This window comes from Halichoerus grypus, chromosome 13 (assembly GCF_964656455.1).
Source record: "Halichoerus grypus chromosome 13, mHalGry1.hap1.1, whole genome shotgun sequence".
Lineage (NCBI taxonomy): Eukaryota > Metazoa > Chordata > Mammalia > Carnivora > Phocidae > Halichoerus > Halichoerus grypus.
Window position 1 is genome coordinate 20,062,771 of NC_135724.1, and position 16,027 is coordinate 20,078,797.

At 38.6% G+C, this 16,027-nt stretch overlaps 1 protein-coding gene across 5 annotated transcripts in view; it reads right to left on the minus strand.

Annotated features, from left to right (window-relative positions):
- Positions 1–16,027, minus strand: part of RAB27B (RAB27B, member RAS oncogene family) — a 146,344-nt gene that overhangs the window by 48,003 nt on the left and 82,314 nt on the right. Inside the window, exon 1 of one of the 5 annotated variants that reach the window (XM_078060282.1) lies at positions 7,762–8,001. The exons of the other annotated variants lie outside the window; for them this stretch is intronic. The gene's annotated coding sequence lies outside the window, so the exon portion shown is untranslated. Of the gene's footprint in view, positions 1–7,761; positions 8,002–16,027 lie in introns of those variants that run through there. 5 annotated transcript variants of the gene reach the window in all.

The following is a 16,027-nucleotide window of genomic DNA, read 5'->3' on the forward strand; positions in this document are numbered from 1 at the left end:
GAAAATGACCAAACTTTTGATGTTCTTACACAGTGATCGAGATTTGAAAACTGGTGCATTAAGTGAATGCATTCTTTCAGGGGTATATTTCAAAGCTGAAAATGATGGTGGTGGTTGTCAGTCTTTAATCAAGGACTTGTTATCAATGCAAATTTTCATCCTTGACAATGATATCAAAGAGTTATAACTGATAGTGATCTACACATGTTCATCATAAGTTACAGATTTTATGAAAAACACACTTGTGCAGAACGAGATGTTGTAAATGATGTATCCATAACAAAGAATGCTTCACACACCTGGAATCCAGAAGGGAAAGAGAGAACACCTCAATTGGACAAGTGGGCATGCAGAATATTCTAATACTAGTTACTTAATAATCAGAAATACTTGAAATGGAGGGTGAGAGGCAGTCGTATGGTTGTATAAAGAATGTTTTTAAATGTAATAAACTATTCCCAGGAGTTTTTCAAACAGTGAACTAGAAAGCATATTATCATGGGGATAGAAATGGGATGGGAAAGAGGGGGTAGGAGAGAGAGAGAATGTCTCCCTAAACTTGTCAGTCACTTGACATATTTGACAGTATTTTACATATTGTTGGAAATTGCAAAAGTAATCATTATTAGAGAATTATTCTTTAACTCCTAGAATGTCAAGATACTTACTACATTTTGGTAAGTAGATCTTGGGATTAAAAGTGACATAAAGTCAGTCATAGCAGAGCTAGAACAAAGCTCCTGAATAAAATGAAGAGAATAATTGGTTTTTCAAATGATACTGGCTGGGTGTCAGTTATTACAGCATGATATTGATAAGACCAAATCAACAGATTCAATCCCTCTGGGAATCTGTTAGGTTTTTCCATTCCATGGCACTAGAACACATTCCTAACTGAGATACTTGCCATTTTTCACAAGTGAGTGCTGAGAGAGAATACAGACCAGAATTCTAGAGAAAGGAGGTGTTACTTGAAGTGACCACCCCACAGAAAGGGATAAATGATGTCATATTCATAAACTAAGAGCTAAAGGCATCTTTAGTATACTCTTCCAATTTAACAATAATGATAATAAGAATGACAATAAATATATATAATTAGATATAACCTTACACTTCCCCTCTTCTCAGAACTTAAATGTCTTCATTAGCTAAAGCAGATCAGTGCTTACAGAAAAAGAAGAAAATCACAAGTCTGATGTTATGACTACTACCTCTCCCTGAGAGCTGGCACTTGGTCTTATGGATTTAGTCAGCATATCTCAGTTGCTGTCACCAGCCTGACCTCTTCTGGGAGGTTCAGATTCCAGAAGCCATTTCGCTGCACATATCCAATTGAATGAGCACAGGTATTCATGTGCAGTGTATCTTTCTCCCCCAACTAGCTTCACCTTTTTTATACCTAATTTCAATTTGGGGGACCACTTTTCACTCATCTATTGCCTCCCTAAGACCAGCAATTGAGACTTTATAAAATTTCTTCTTTCTCCCAGTAGATGGTCAGTGCCATTCTTGTTCATTATTTCTCTAATCTGACTTCTCTTCTCCAAGCTTACAATCACTGAGCTAACTTCAGATGTTATTTCCCACTCCTAACTTATTTCTCTATAGTCTTAACCCCCTTAAATTTATCTTCCTGTTTATTATCACAATACTGCATTGAAAGCACTAAGTTAAACCTTAGCTGGTGACACTAAAATTATCTGTTCACGGATCTCTCTAATATACTAGATTCTCAGTTCTCCAAGAGCAGGAATTGTCTTATTCAGCCTTTTACAACCAAAATACCAAATATGCTGCTGACATATCAGAAGCACTTTGCGACTTTCTTCAATAAAAAATTCAGATATACAAAAATTATGCCAGAGGTTAAATTGCTATTATCAGTTTTAATATAATGAGCAGATCTTTTATTGCAATAAATACCATTGTCAACTTTGACATAACTAGTGCCATTTTCTCTAAAGTTTATGCTTTCCAGGTAGAATCTGTGCTCTCCAAAGGGTGTCAATAATTCTTTGAGTTCTTATTTTCATCTTCTGGATCAAGTTATCATGCACAATAACATGTTTACTGTAAAAAAGACTAATTCAAAAGCAGTTTTGAACTATTTCTTTAATCCTATTCCAATTTCTACACACTTTTAAAAAACATAGTTCCTGAAAAATAAGACAAATAAAACTGTTTCTACTGTTTACAAAATATCATGATGCAAACACGGATTCTTTCTTTAAGTATAGAGTCACCATTTACGAATTTGAATTCTTTTCTCTTGAAATAATTCTCTGTTCTCAAGCTGCCAAGACTCTCCTTGCATGTGGATATTTACTATATTGATTTTAAGAATCCACATTACTGCTTTAGACCGATTGCACCAGACTTCAAGACTTTATTCACAAAAATCACCCTAATTCAACACTTTCCAGGAACTGATAGGAAGCTAACTTCTGGTTTCCTGGGCCTCATGCATGGGTTCATTTTGAACGTCAAAGTGTACTTTGAGAGAGTGACAAACTGTAAGGAGTCAGAACCATGCAGACTACACTTGATTAGAAACACTGCTGGGAATGAGAAAGAAGAACATTTGTGATTCAAGGGAAATCCATCTTTACTCAGTTATTATCACACAGTCGTTTTACAGAGAAAACCACAGCACAGAATTCAAAGACTTCCTCCCAGTTTGTACCGGAAACAGATGCACACCAGGCCTTCTCCAGGTCTGCAGAGGAGACCAAGTCTGGGGCTCGATGCAGCTTTCTCCATCAGACGACAGCACACACAGGTCCTTACTCTACACTTTTCATCTCGCCCTCACATTTCTCTAGAGATGCCCTTATCCCCAAATACCAGGGATTAGATGAAGGGTAAGATAGTAGGGATAATAAAGGTCCTTTGGTGCAACCTCCCAGCACAGGCCATCTCCACAACAAAGAATTCTTAAAGAGTGGTGCATTCCTTGGTCTTCTTTGGTTTTATCCAGTTCCTGCAATGACTTCCTGAGTGGTCTTTCCAGCCTCACCTGATGCCCCTCTCTCCACCCCCTACCTTCCACTTAAACCCCCTGTCAGCTCACTGAATGCACCAAGCTCTGTCCCAGGTCGAGATCTCGGCAGGGGCCTTGGCTCTGTCTGGATTGTTCTGTCCTAACTCCCCACCCACCTGGCACCCAGACATCTTTCAGTCTCAACTGAAACATAAGTTTCCTCAGACAGGTCTTCTTGACCAATCCCAGCATTATTCTTTCCCATTTAAATAAGTTACTTGCGGTCACAATAACTTCTCAACTTCCTTTGACTTTAATTTTCTTTTAGTGTTATCAATTCCTTCCCATTTTGGAACACCATTTTCTTTTTTGTAGAAAGAAGAGGGAAGCGCAATAGAAACTGAGTAATTCTACTTTCACTCACATCCATCAACTTCCTTATTCACCGCTTTGCTTTAAACAATGTTAGAAGAATGGCTCTCCTCAGCATTTTTTCCAGGCTTCAGCCCACTCTGGGTTTTACTCTTCTTCATACTATCTTGACAGCTCACAACACCTTTATAAGTATTTCTAATTATGTGTCCCTTTGTTCATCTGTTCTACAAGCCAGTTTTTTTAAAATGGATTTTACTAGAGCCTCTATGTAGCCTCATGAATTTCTCTAGTGGTCTCTCTTTGCGGATTTTGCAAAATGCTCTTTCCAGCATTTGTTAAAGTTAGTTTATTTGAATTCCTTATTTTAAGAACTCTGTCTTCTATCAAAGTTGCCCATGATTCCAAGATGCCACAGGCAATTATCACTTCCTGGTCCTCATTTCACTCTGCATCTTTGCAACATCTGACCCAAGTGACCATTCCCTTTTTTTGGAAACACTTCCTGGCTTGGGTTCCATGATGACACTCTTTTGGGGGGAAAAGGGGAGTTTTTTACTGGCTCCTCTGCAAGACCCCTCGATGTTAGAATAAGCCAGAGCGTGGTCCTTCAGTGATAGCCTCGAGACCAGGGGTCTAAATAGCATCCATAGACTCTTTATTCCCAAATTTCTATGTGCAGCTATGACTTCTTCCAAGTGCTCCAATTTCTATATCCAAAAATTTCCAGTGGATACCTAAACATACCTCAAAAGACTGAAAATGAATTCTGCATTTCCCTTCCAACTTTGTTTTTTCTCTTAGCTTTATCCACCTTAGGAAATAACCTCACCATCTGTGTTGTATCTCCATACAAAACCTGGTGATCATTTTGATTCTTGCTTTTCTTCAACCCACCCCTTATCTGATTTGTCAGCAAGTCCTGTCAGCTGTGTCTTCGAACAGGTCCTGAATCTCTTTCTTTCTCTCTAGGACCACTGTTCCAACCTCGATCTACGCCACTGTCATCTGCTGGCACAGCCCCTACCTGGTCTCTCTTCCCCGCTCGCCCTGTGCTCCATTCTCTTCAAGAAAGCCAGGGTGATCTTTTAGAAAGATGGCCTTCTCCGAGGCTTTTCCTTTGAATCATACAGCATGCTCCTTCCCCTCCCAGGTCACTCTCATTATTTCATATTACATTTTTCTAATAGCACTGAAACTTGTATAATTACTAATTTGTATATTGACTTAGGTGTCTATCTTTCTAAGCTAGAATGTAATTTCCATGATATTAACCTCTATTATCCACTGGCTTAGAAGAATACCAAGGCTCAGAGTATGCCTAGTCTCTTGAATGAATTTTCAATAGACAATATCTAAATCATAGTGTCTTCTCACTTCATTCAGAATAAAAATCAAAAGTCAACATGTTTTTTGGGACTTTCAAAGCCCTCTGTGATGTGGCCCCATTATCGCCCCTCCCCCATTTCTTGTTACCCCAGCCCCCCCTCCAGGTGTTGCAGGCTGCTTTGCTTCCTGGAAGATGCCAGGCAAACCCCTGCTTGTTACCCTTTCTGTCTGGAAAACTCTTCCCCCTCACAACCACGTGGCTCACTCTCTGACTTCCTTCAGACCAATATTCAAAGATCATCTTCACAGTAAGTCTTTCCCTGGGCACCTGATCTAAAATTTCAACACCCGCGGGGCCATGCCACTGACACATTCTGCATTCTTGTATAAGTATAGTATATACTTACATATATACTTATATATAGTATAGATTCAGCTTGCATGTGTCTTGTTTATTCTCTGTCTCCCCAGTAAAAGGCAAGCTCCATGGGGCCAGGGATGTTAGTCTGTTTTCTGTTTTGCCCAGTTCTGTCCACAGAGCCCAGAATAGTGCTTGGTACTAATAAATATTTGTTGAATAAATAAACAAGAAACTTAAATTATTTTTCTTAATACAAGGAACAGTTGTTTACTTAAAAAGACAACTTATTAAAGATATCTTTGATTATGTGTTAAACAGAGTTTTAGTCTCATTATTGGTAATCTAGACAAGTTTCCTTCATTCAAGGAGGACCTATGCGAGAAGGTTAATATTTTGAGAACATGAATAATGACTATGTAAAACTAATTAAGTAATACTCTCAACTCCATGTATGGGGTTTACAATAGGCTTTTATTATGCTTAGTGATGTTGCTATATCCTACTACTATATCATAAACTTTAGCTCCAGGTACACCTAATAATGAGTAAAAAAATCATTCTCCTTTAGACAGCAACTCTAGAAAGTGACATACTCTTCATGGGAAACACCTGGTTTGTCCTATCTATTTTTACTGTGATTGTTTTCCTGCATCGTGACATTACAATTACTTGCTTAAGAGCTTAACTATTGGTTAAGCTACCTTGATGAATCAGCTTGAGAAACTAGATTAATTGTGAGCTGAGCTTTATGTGAATAGTTGGTCTATGTTTCATGCTCTACTGATCTAAAAGACCAAAAACCTAACCTGAAACTTCTCAGAGTGAGGGTGGGAATAGAGCAGATTTCTGTTCTGAACCACCTGGGGTTTTGGCTGACTTCCACTTTTCCAGAAAAAAAAAATAAATAAATAAATAAAACTGTTAACTAAATGAAAAGCAACTCAGAAACCAGTAAGTAATGTTAGAATAAGCTGGTGTGCCAAGGAGCTGGGAAGACCCATGTATTAGGGCTACCTTCACTATCAGGTCAAATATTCCTATTCCAGAAATGGCCTGTGAGAGTTGTCATTTGCTTACATTTGACAGATTCCCTTTATTCCTTCTTGGCAACTATGAGAACAGGCTCATCCAGTTTCATCTGAAATGTTTTGTTTTCCTTTCGAAAGCAATGATGGTAACATTTTATGAGAGGCCCATAATCCTTAAGCAGAAAAGCCTCATTAATATGAAACTATCTGTCAAGATGACCCTTTTTTGGTCATCCATAAAAATTCCCTCTTGTCTTCAAGAAGGGCTGATCCCATATGGGTAGAGGATCAGGCTAGGAAACTATGAAAAATAACTCTTTAGGGGGAATGGCACAAGGCAAGTATGGCTCTCAATACTACAATGTGGACTTTATAGTAACTTGAAAATTCAACAAACTTAAATGCCTAAGGCTATAAGGCCAAAGTCCATCTTTTCTATTAACTTCTCAAATTTAGAACTATACAACCATGCATATAAATATATATATTTATTTATAATATCACTGAATATGCATGACTGTAACTAAATATTAAGAATAGTACACATTTTTGGGGCACCTGGGTGGCTCAGTTGTTAAGCGGCTGCCTTCGGCTCAGGTCATGATCCCAGAGTCCTGGGATCCAGCCCCGCATTGGGCTCCCTGCTCAGCCGAGAGTCTGCTTCTCCCTCTCCCTCTGCTGCTCTGTCTCTCCCTCTCTCTCTGTGTCAAATAAATAAATAAAAATCTTAAAAAAAAAAAAAAGAATAGTACACATTTTAAAAAATAGAACCAAATTAAAATTCATAGCTCCTGTTATGTTAAATAATAATTTTGTTGCTAGTAACCCTGGAACCACATTTATTAATTTGGGCTTAATTTAATAATGTATGAGTTAATCAACTGGAACCTTATACCCTTAATTTTAAATCTTGAAATAAAAAGCCAGTAAACATGTTACAGGGGTGGTGACTTTAACCAAACATGGTTTTTCCCTAGTAATACAGCCTCCAGGTTTCGCTAGTCACCTGCCTCAGCATTTTTCAAATAATTAAATTATGTTGCATTGGGTGGGAAACTCTTGGAAGCTAAGGCACTGTGGCCACTTGAACAAGCACACATGCATACACCCTAATAGCCGCCATGCGTGGATCAGAATTTGGAAATAACTGAGCGAAAAAAAAAACCTGGAAGACAGAAATTACTTTTGATTTCTCTGCTGCTACCACACCTGAGGAAGTGCAAAGACATGTCTATCACTTAGCTGGCTAGGCTCACTAAAATACTTCCCCTTCTCTAAACACATTATTATTATTATTATTATTATTATTAATCATTTTGGCTGTCTGGGCATACAGATGGAAGGAAACTGGCATTGCTGTGACCGGTTTTTGGGCGGGAGGGGGTGGTGTTTGTTTAATCCTAACCATCGGTTTGCTACGGAAATAGCCGAACAGACACGGCCGGCTCGGGTTCCCCGGGGCTCCCGGGGCGGCTTCACGGCGCCCCGGGGGGCTGGGGGGGCTGCGGATCCGCGCGCTCGCGCCCCGCACCGGCTCGCGCCGGGCACACGCTCCGCTCGGCTCGCCCTTCTCCCGGCCTGCAGCTCCCCATCCACGTCTCACTTCCTTCTGGCAGGCCGGCCGCTGAGATCCCCCAGAGTGGGTGGGAACGCATTCCAGCAATAACAGCCCGGCTTCCCCAACTCACCAGCCTGCGAAGTTTCCTCTGCGAGAGGGCTGGGTGTCAGGTTTCAGAGGTCCCCTTCCTCTCTCCCAAGCCCTTGAACTCCGGGGCTCCCACGCCAGCGACCACACGCGATCTGCTCTACAGGGCGACACTCAGGGGGACAGCTCCTTATTTTCCAACCTGCGGCTCGGGATCGGTCCCCAGCCCCTGCCCGTCGGGACTGCCAGGGGCAGGACGTGTAGCACCACCCCTGAGTTGGCCGAGCCGCCGGGATCTGGAAGGTTTGTGTGAGAAGGCGTGTCTCCCCGGCCTAACGCGACGTGCCGAGCTCACCTCGGGCAAATCTTGCTGGTGACTCAAAGGCGCTGGGCTCCTGGTTATATTCTCCACACTGTAAGCCCTAGCAGCGAGCTCATTTTTATTCCTCTATTTTCCCATGTCTTCTTTGATATCTCTTATTCAAAGAGCCCAGGGCACTGTGCGAACTTCTTCCAAGGCAGTGCATTCTCTCCTCCCAGGGGATGTCTCATTAACAACGGGGAGAGCAAGGACCTGCCAGTGGAGAACAGAGAAGTGCCCCGGGAAATAAAAGGGGACCTAACGAAATTAGTGCTTTAAAAGTTGGGACCTGTTAATGTGAATACATTAATCAGTATACACCATCCTAATTGTTTGCCTCCTACCGTCACTCGAGACCGGTAGGATAGTAAATAGAGGTCATGTCTATGAGATCAAAGGAAATCAAGAGCGTCCACATTCACTGAATAAATAATTATGAAGTACCTACTATGTGGCACGTTGTTCTAGACACGTTGGCTCCTTCTGTCCACAAGAAAGATCCTGGCTGGCTCTCTTGAGGTCACAGTTTAGACTGAATCTGGCATCCCTAGTTTATGGACTGACAGTAAAGGGGAGAATCCAAGGTTGCATACATATAATAACACTTGAATTATTCCTCCGTGAAGAAAATTTAAATGTTCCAAACCATTGTTGGGAAACAATGAGATGCTATTTAAATTTTAATTGTTTGACCCAGTTCCGACAGGGGGCTTTCGGGACCATCTGGGAGGCACTGCCGTTTCCAGCTAGGGAGCATCTCCCTGAGAAGTGCTGTGGGTGGAGGAGGTGAAGGAAGAGCCCCAAACCAAAACCCAATGTGAACACACAGTACCAAAATAGAGAAGAAGAGGGCAATGGGCGAAAGTATTTGGTCCCACAAGATTCTATTCTATTAGAAAATATGGAAGTTCTGTTTCCTCTGCCTCAATGTTCTTGTCTTGAAAATGGGGATGATAAAATGCCTTCATAAGGTTATTGCAAGCAAATGAGTTCACATCAGCAAAGTGCATAGAATAGTGCCTGGGCACAGTGAATTCTATATACGTATGTGTTGTCTATACATGTTATTTTAGTAGCTCTTATCTACTTCATTATCCTAAAGTAAGGTCCAATTAATAAAAATTCTGAACTACTAGGAGAAAGCATAGGAGGTTTGGGTTGTAGATTTTCAAAATATATATACTGGGAATCTGTATTTATGGGAATCTATACATACTGGGAATCAATATTTATAAATCTATATTTATGCAAATCTGTTTTGCATCCATCAACAATATCTGGGTATATAACAAGCATATGTCCGTGGGTCTAGAGAGAGAGAAAAGAAAGAACATAACTCTGAATTTATTCTATTGTATGCAGCAAATTAATTTAAAATGAGTCTCAAAATTTTTTTTAAATTATTTTCTGTGCTAATCAGTGATAATCCGTATTCTTCACCTAGTTTATGTGTTCACTTCCATTAATCCAAATAGCTATTATTCAAGCCATCATCTCATTTGATGTTCACCACACTGCTTTGAAATAGGCAAGGAATCTATTATTTTTACTGTCCCCACTTTAAGAAAGAAGAAATGGAGACTGAGAAAGTCCCAACAAGGTGCCCAGAATCATAAAGATCATAAAGGGAGAAGTCAGGTTTGCTGATCCCAGAGGCAGGGCTCAGCGTGGTCACTACACTGTGCTGCCAACTTTTTCTAGAAAAAGTCCCTGCCGTGAGAAAGTCTAACACAGACATTTCTCATCTGCTCTCCTCATCACCCTTCCCCAGATAAGTGGCCAACTGCCTCATAGGGCCCACTTCTGCTGGGACGGCCCTTCTGGTGTCACCTGCCACGTAAGTCCCATCTTTGGGTTCTGAGGCTCAGAGTCACTAACGTTATATAGTAATGCTATTCAGCTACTCGAAAGTGGTGGAACTTTTCCTTCCCTGTGGGAAGAGGGATTCCAAGGAGAATGGTGGGAGAACAGGAGAGAAGTGATTCTGGGCCACCTCATGAAGGCCACGTTGACCAGAGGTAGAGCAGAATAAAATATGCTGCAAAACCAGTGAAAACAGGGGGGCAGCATCATGTGTCATAATCAAAAATAAATGCCTTCCTGTACCTGGAGTTTCTGTGGCAAAAATTAAATAGACACAATTTGTCAATGGGTTTATCAATCAATAAATAAGGAACTGAAGTAAACAGATACATGTACATACATGGGAGCCTTCTAGTTAAAAATGACGAATTGATCACATGTGTTTCATCCTCCCCTTCCCCAAACTCCTCTAACATGAGAATAAGTGGATTTTTATTTATTTTTTATTTTTTTATTTTTTTAAAGATTTTATTTATTTATTTGACAGAGAGAGACAGAGTGAGAGAGGGAACACAAGCAGGGGGAGGGGAGAGGGAGAAGCAGGCTTCCCGCAGAGCAGGGAGCCCGACGCGGGGCTCGATCCCAGGACCCTGGGATCATGACCCGAGCCGAAGGCAGACGCTTAACAACTGAGCCACCCAGGCGCCCCAAGAATAAGTGGATTTTTAAATGTTATTAAATAACAGAGACAAATAGAAAGGAGAAGAGACCTGAAAAGATAAAATAAACAGTAAGAGATGGTTGGAAGAATGTAAATCAGATGGAGGCTTGTAACTGACTTGGAAGAGAAGAGTTTACACTCTGCGTGCCTATAGAGGGGTTATGGATAAGAAGCAAGATGATTCTCTGTGCATTTGCCTGGGAGGCTCGGGCCTAGGAGGCAGAAATACCAGCAGAGAAGGAGGCCAGGTGGTAGGGTGAACACAGGGGCTTGGTCAAACGTCTGTATACTGAATGCTTGGACCCAAAGCTTCCTTCCCCACTGCCGTGCAATCAACCAACCATAAGTACCTCCATCTGCTCAACCCAGCCTCCAGCAGACTAGAAGTTTATTTTCTGGAGAAAGTAAACTAGAGTAATTTGTGGTTTAACAAGATGAACACATATTTTTACTCTGCTCCTATAGAAAATGAATTAAAAAGAAATTTATATGCAAGACAGGAAAAAAACTCTCAAAGTTGAAAATTTACTCAAAATTTTTAAAATTTGACAGATGGGTTGTTAAGATTATGATGAAAAAAATCTTCAGGAAAATAGAACAAAAAGCTAGGGAAATAAAAAAAATTAGAAAAGGGAAAATTTTCTGACTAAAGGGAATCTCAGAAAGTTCCAGAAAAAGAGTTCTTTTTACACAGAAAGGGATGAAAAATTTTAATAAAGAAGTAGTGTAAAAACGATTCCAGAAATGAAGGCTATGAATCCTTGGGATCAAAACTTCCACTAAAAGTCCAAAAGAAGAATTTTTTAAATCAATTAATTAATTAAATACACCAAAATACATCATTCTGAAATATTATAAGCCCAGGAATAAAAAGAAGAACATAAAACATCTTCCAGAAACATAAGGCAGATCACATAAAAGGAATAGAATAAGAATTGCCTTGGATTTCTCAAGAGCAATAATGGATCCAGAAGATTCTTTAAATGTCTTCACATTTAAAAATGAAATTATTTTGAACCTAGAATTGTATACCCCAACAAAATGTCAGTGAAGTGTGATTGAGGATATTTTCAGATCTGCCAGGATTAAAAAATGGCCTTCTTGTACTGTTTTTAAAGAAGGATCTCCAAAACAAGCTCATAAATCAAGAAAGAGAAAGAGATGGGACCCAAGAAATGCAGGTCCAACATAGGAGACATAAAAGTGAATTCTGCAGAACAATTGTGAAGCAGGCCTAGAGAGAAAGCAGAAGGATGAATTATAGTAGGAAAGTCTCCAAGAAAAAAAAAAAGAAGAAAGAAAGAAAAGAAAGAAAAAAATTAGAATTATTTGATGTACATATACATTTGACAAATTATTGATAAATGTGTGTGCGGTGAGACTGGAAATGCTCATCTGAGTCCATGTCCTCTTTTTCCTGAGCACCCCATTAGATTTCATTTCTTAGCCCTCTGCAGGTAGGGAGACATGTAATTGAGTTCTAACCAATGGTATGTGGGCACTACTTCCAGGCCATTCCTGTAAAGTAACTTAGGAGATCCTCCATGCTTTCCCTTTTCCTTATTAGTAGGCAGACGCAATGCTCAGTGAAGAGTTCTGAGGCTTTAGAAGACACGAGAGCCCCAACATGAAAGAAATGTGTGGCTCTGAATGATCATTTGGCACAGAACACCTAGCTGCCACAAATTGGGCCATGACATGAGCAAGAAATAAATGTATACCATATAAAGCCACTGAGATTTGGGGGCCTATTTATTACAGCGGTTAGACTATTCTGACTGTCACTGTTTGAAAGATCATTTGGGGGCATTTGTGAATAACTTACAGTAGATACAAAGTTTACTAAACAAATTTGAAAAAGGATATGACTAACTCCAGGGGGTGAAAAGGCTATGAGAGAAAAGAAACATAATGATAATATACCACTCCGTTAGATGTGGATATAATCAGAATAACGGGAACACTGACAAGAGAGTAACCATAAACTATGATGCGAGCAATAATTAAATAATTATTAACAATTAAATCTATTAAATCTAATAATTAAATAATTATTCACAATTAAATCTGTTAATAATTATTAACAGTTAAATCTTTCTTACGAATAAAATTAATATTGAAGATTTATTGCCTTTTCATCAATTATCAGGTAATTTTCCAAGCATCCAAACTAACACTGATTGATGTAATTTCAGGAAAATATGTCTTTCCTCCCAAAATATATATAGAGGGTGGAGATAAGGAAAGACGGTCTATGTACATGTATAAGACAACTAAGTCTTCAAGCATTATAACAGTCAATAAACAATGTGTAAAATTGCTAAGTCAAGAAATAGCAGAATAAGCAAACCATTTAGAAATATGCAAGTACAATGAAAAACATGACTCGAATGTTTTACTGTGGGGATTGAGATTGGGGTTAGGAGGAGATCTGTGCTAGTTTATAAAGAGTTATCACCATTTTTTAAAAACTATGAGATGTATTACCTCAATCAAAATAAAGTTAATATTGAAGTAGTCTTAAACAGAGAAACAAAATATTTTAATAAACAGAACATTACAATTTATTAAGGTATGTGTATATATTTTTGCATAATAACCTGTTAGCAGTGGAGAAAGTGAATTTGGGGTGCAGCCTGATGATAGAGTTAAGAGGGTTGCAGTCATTTATTCACTCAACAAACATTTATTAAGGTGTGCCTGATACTCTGCTAGGCATGGGGGATAAAGTGAAGAACACGAAAGAAAACTATAAGGTGCTCTAAGAGAAAATGAAAATTTTAAAGCTTTAAACAACAAATATCTTTGGTTTCTTCTCTCTTATCCTTGGTGACATGAGCCACTGATTTAACTTTTTGGGCAAGATACTGCCTTTCATTCCTTCCCAATACTCTTAAAAATTGCCATCTTGTCTAGCCACTCGAACCTCACTGATGAGATCAGAGGTTACCCAACTCACCCTTCTCCTGTGGCAGGGAAGTCTTTGCCAAGTAGTCATGCACGGGTTTGCCTCCACCCTCTGCTGATTTTCAGTTCATATATAGTCTGTCTAATCACAAATGAAAATCAGCCCCTCCCCAGTTTGAGGAAATCCTGCAGCATGACTAAAAGTCACAAGACTGGACACCCAGGTCGTGCTAGTTTTGCTAACTACTTTTAAAGATGCAAGTTCAAGAAATATATATGCGTAAGTGAATTTCTACTATCAAATTACTCTACATACATAACACACAAAGACCTATTTTAGACATCAAAGTACACTTGTTCGCATAATTAGAGGTAGAGTATCTACTCTCTATGGTGTGTTCTTAACCTCCCACTTCTAACTTCATTTTGCTTCAGTTTCTTAGGATGTGAAATGAACATACACTGGGACCTTATGTGGAAATTACTGTAACTCAGTCTAATTCTTTCTATGTTAAAGGACTATTGAATGGGAAAAGACCAAACGGTTTCATGAGTAATGTTTTCATATAGCCTTTATGCAAGTCTTGACTTGCAAAAAAGCCACAGTAGAGTGGGTAAACCATATTCCAGTATTGGACCCCTTTATTAACAAAAAATGCTGTAAGTATAATTATGAACATAATTATAATTACAAAATTATTTATGTATCAAATTGATTAAAGACAAATAAATCCATTTTAATAAAACTAAGCAGATAGGAAAGAAACACATATGTCACATAAATATAGTCATATAGCAACATATGTAATTATATGTATAAACATAAGTATAGTCTTATACATGCACATGTATAGACATATATTTGCTTAATGCTAGCTTTATAGTGAGCTACAAAATAAAAGGTTTTATGTGCCTACTATGTAAGTATAAGCAAATATATGGTGATTTCTTCATTTTCCCCAAACATGTGACCAAAATAGTGTTTTTGTTCCCAACTTTTGCCATTTTTTTAATCTGCAAACTGTTCAAATTATGATGTCATATGCTCAGGAATAATTGAATCTTTCTTAAATTTTTTTGCCAGCCTTTTAACCAATTATCAGGTAATTTTTCCAAGCATCCAGACTAACATTGATTGATGTAATTTCAGGCAAAAATTTTCTTCCTCCCAAAATACTTTTTTGATCAAATTAAAGTACTTTCATGAATGTTCCATTATAAGAGATTTATAATGACACCAGTAGAAGATAAACATCTCTTTTTTAAGGTATAATTTGGGAAATGATGTTGCCTTATACTTGATCATATATGATATTAAAAGATAATTTGCAAAAATAACAACTAGTACATGAAGATTTGGTCATAGCAAAGAATCCCATGCTAAGTGATTACTTTTTAAAACTATATTTTCAAGAAATAGTAAGACTGTCTTAATAAATAATTTTACATTATAACTAAAAGAAATATGATTTCTTTTTATCATCAGTATGGTAAAACTTTTTAAGACCATAATAAATTTTTATTACATTTCTAATATATATTTAAATGTTTTATTTCCAAACTGACTTGAAAATTCTCAGTACCGTAGCCATCAGTATCTCCCAAAATATGCATCGCTGCCATAACCACTAAGTTGTTCCTGTTCCATGAAATTTTTAGCTACAGATTTCATTACTACTACAGATTGTGAGAGTGGAGGAAAATCCCTGCATACTTCACATAAAATATAGGCTTTTGTTAGAACTACTCAGCCCATCTTAAATAAATTAGACCAATTTATTTTTATAGTCATATATTAGTGAGAGTCTTGAGAGAGAAGACATTTTAAAGGAACTGATAAAAGCACAAATGATCAGAATGAAGATACAAAGTTAATAAGAACTTCTCATTTTCTTGCAGTTCTCCACCTATAAAATGTGGTAAATATTAGTCATCTTCTTGGTATAAGGCATTCGATCTAATGCATGTCTGGGTGGGAGTCTCCTATAAAAGTCAAAGGGGTCAGATACTCATGACAATGGTGGCAGTATATAGGGTCTGGATGCAGTACTAATGAGTGGTTCCAAGGGTAGTGTTCTAATCACGTAACGGAAGGCAGTTAGGTCTGTAGCTCTGGACCTAAGCCAGCTTGCCCTGGAGTGGGGGCAACACAATTTCAAACCTGGGAAAAGCAATCTTACAACTAAAAGAAATATGGAACTTGCTAACTATATAAGCGAAAAAGAGAAAGAGAGAAACATGTATGGGAATGGATTCTAAGGAAGAAGGACAACAATTTTAGAACAGGATGAACTATATCGCTCGGCATCAGGGAAATCCAAATCAAAACCTCAATGAGATACCACCTCACACCAGTCAGAATGGCTAAAATTAACAAGTCAGGAAATGACAGATGTTGGCGGGGATGTGGAGAAAGGGGAACCCTCCTACACTGTTGGTGGGAATGCAAGCTGGTGCAGCCACTCTGGAAAACAGTATGGAGGTTCCTCAAAAAGTTGAAAATAGAGCTACCATATG